The following is a 3,443-nucleotide window of genomic DNA, read 5'->3' as shown; positions in this document are numbered from 1 at the left end:
TGTGTGTGTGTGTGTGTGTGTGTGTGTGTGGATTATATCGTATGTTACCTATGTGCTTATTATTTTATTAAACCAACAGTCCCTATGCTTCTTGAGAAAATATTAGGTAGTGTGTGTGTGTGTGTGTGTGTGGTTAAGGGATTGATGGATGCCATGAGGCACCATGGGAAGCAGTGTACCGCCAACACCCACTGTAATCACCACCCTCCTGTGGATTACAAGTGGTAGCTGGCACTTGCGGGATCACAATAAGAAATCTGAGTGTGGAGGTGGGAAGTGGCGCTCGGTCAGTGAAGGCTTTTCAGCACCATGGACAGCACATGGAAGTAGGAAACTGCAGTAGGAGGGAACGCTTCGACTCCCACAATGGGCTTTTTATCGACATTTGAATGGCTGATATGCTCCTAAAAATCTCACTGTGATGGATTTGTCTGAAGAATACACAGTGGAGGTTTTTATGAGAAAAGCCCTGTAGTTAACTGAAGAGATTCAACTGTGTTTTAGTCATGAACACAATGATTCTGACGCTAAATGACTCAATGACAAGTGTACTCTGTATCCAGGCCTTGCTATTTTTTGCCATTTATGTCAGTGGCTCTCGTTGTCCAATCTGTGTATCGACCAAAACTAGCTCATCTAAAAAAAGAATAAAGAGCCTCTTCAGTTTTTATTTACAGTACAGATCAACACACTTTATTTTTTTGACTCTAATGTAAAGGTACTTTTATTGTAACATCATATGCACATACAGTACATGTAGCAAAAGCCAGTCTCTGCATTTAACCCGTCCCTAAAGAGGGAGCAGTGGGCAGCCATTTACAGGGCTCGGGGACCAACTCCAGATCTGCGCCAGTGCCTTGATCAAGGGCACTGACTGGAGAACCTAGTGCATGTTTTTTGATGGTGGGGGCACCGGAGCACCCAAAGGAAACCCGAGCAAACATGGGGAGAACAGACAACCTCCACCCAGAAAGGGCTGGAACGACCTGGATTAGAACCTAAACCCACAGTGCCAACCGTTGGGCCACCATGCTTGCTAAAGCCCCTGAGAATGTTACATTTGAAACATTTATCTATAACATTTACTTGCAATTACATTTTTTGGTCACTTGCCGGCATCATAAACAAGTTGTGAACACATCCAACCGTAACTGAGCAACATTATCATTTATTTGGAGTCGTGTTTGTCCACCTGATGAATGTAAGTCCAATATTCACTCTCTTTAAGTCCATGTCGATGACGTTTCCTTTGGGGGATCGTTTCTGTGCAGATCTCTGCAGTGTGCAGGATTCTTTCTAAACTCCTGAGCTGCTACTTTTTTGGTCACATCTTACGCACCTGCCCCACAAAAAAAGGAGTGCAAAAAGCATTCCTACGTTGTACAGGGTCTATACATTGAATAAAAGTTGAACAATATAGAAATTGAATCAAAGACACTCCGCTGACTGTACACGTCAAGTTTACCTGTCATAAATTGTCCTACCCAGCCTGTGAAAACGGTCTTCTGTGTCTCTGGAAGGGTTTTAATAAAGTTGTTAAAAATAACTCTGGTGATGTCATCATTATGAAGATTTCACATTTGGAACATGAGCTATACTTTAGACTTAAAGCCAGGACATCTCAGTGTCTGCTGCTTCTATATTGGACCATTCTTTTTTGAATCTGTCTCCTGTAAATCCCCCGACTTTATGGGAGTGGAATCCTACATTGCCGGAGTAACCCTTTCACATAATGTTCCAGTGGGTTCCACAGTTCCCTATATACAGAAATACACTTAACTTGCAGACCGCTTTATTAAAATTAAATTCCCTTCCTCTGATAATAACACAAACTCTTGCAAATGTTCAGCCCATTATGTTTTTTGCGTCTCTATACATGACTTACAAAGTTTTAAATTCAACTTGAATGTTTTCCCCTGTTGGCTATAGCAACCCTATTAGACTCACCTATTGTTTCCATTTTGGCTTGTGGCGTGCTAAATGTGGCTTATTGTCCTCAGATAATTGTGCTATTCTAGCAAAACTGTTAATTCAATTAATTTCTATTCCATTTGTGTTCATTATTATTCAGGTTTCTCATTGCCGACAGTCACAACCGAACTGTCAACAGTGCTCATCTGATATGTTGATATCACCAGCAGTTATTGTCTGTCAAAGCTTGATGCCAGAATGACGCTGGGGGGTTAATGCCTTCTGTCGAGACTGCTCGGTGAAATTGATTGGCCTGTCTTGACAGATGAGATAACCTGCGATCGCAAGCAAACACAATTTACGGGCATACAGCAGATGGATGCTGAGGATGCTCTCAGAATTAGGCCAGTTTTACCTTGGGGAGAAGCTCGACATGCACAGAAGGCTCCCAGAGAATGTTTGAGCGTTGTTGTTTTGCAAGGAGAATTATGAGAGAGAGGTGGGAGCAGATTGGGACCATGAGGACTATTTCATTAAATGCCACACACGGTGCAATAATAAAGAGGGGATCCATGTCTGTTCAATTCTGGGTCACATGGAATAGCTTGGATGGAAGGCAATTGAAGTTCAAAAATTAAGTGGAAAATAACTTGGGATTTAGCACTAAACCCTCTGTGGTGTCTCTGCACAACTCTCATCTCCGAGTCTGCTGGATGAAAAAAAGGAGAGCTTGGTTCCTTTCCAGAAAACTCTCCCTTACAGCTTCATTCGCTCACATTCACTAGCAGAACAAGCCAGGTGCACAGAAAACGCTACACACAAATCCACAACAGAAGCTAGGAGGTTCCGACATGCAGGCAGTCAGATGCGTTTGATCTGTTTGTAAAATAATAAATATACAGTACAGCACTGCCTGGGAATGGAGCTTAGCTGCCGGGCCTTTCCATGTGCTTCTTCACCTCAAATTGCCATGCATTAAAGGGAAACATTTCCCTAATGAATTTAATCATGGCTCTGTTGTTTGCATTCCTGCCTAATGACTACAGTCCAGCTGCTGTAGTCTAGCATATGTGCAGAGTGAAGATGATCCTTTATACAGCATTTACAGAAATCAGCTGCTTGGGTGGAGCTCCAACATTTGTAGGAATGGACAGCATGTTGAGGATGGTTATGTTTGATAATTGAGTCGAGAGCTCGTTTATTACCTTTTTTTTCCCTTCTTTTAATTGGTACAGAAAAAAGCAAAACCTAACTTTTAACACAAACTCATTTCACAGATATCCTAACATTTTGGGCCCTATCTAGCACCCGGTGCAGCACAAAGTCCGACCCAGGTGTCTTTGCTAGCTTAAAACCAACTCGGATCATAATTTTCTGTCCAGCGCCCACGTTGTTTGAATAGCAAAGGCAACTGCGCCCACTGGCGTGCTGGTCTTACAGGGAGGTGTGTTCAGGTGAATTCTTGGCGTATTGCTATCTATAGGTAGCGGGAAGTGATCGCGCCATTAACCAACAAAAACCTGGTCTAAAGT

At 42.6% G+C, this 3,443-nt stretch overlaps 1 protein-coding gene across 2 annotated transcripts in view; it reads left to right on the top strand.

Annotated features, from left to right (window-relative positions):
* LOC116670241 (leucine-rich repeat and fibronectin type-III domain-containing protein 2) overlaps positions 1 to 3,443 on the top strand; it is a 127,316-nt gene that overhangs the window by 1,682 nt on the left and 122,191 nt on the right. The window lies entirely within an intron of this gene.

This window comes from Etheostoma spectabile, chromosome 20 (genome assembly GCF_008692095.1).
Source record: "Etheostoma spectabile isolate EspeVRDwgs_2016 chromosome 20, UIUC_Espe_1.0, whole genome shotgun sequence".
Lineage (NCBI taxonomy): Eukaryota > Metazoa > Chordata > Actinopteri > Perciformes > Percidae > Etheostoma > Etheostoma spectabile.
This window is presented reverse-complemented; position numbering and strand designations above follow the sequence as displayed.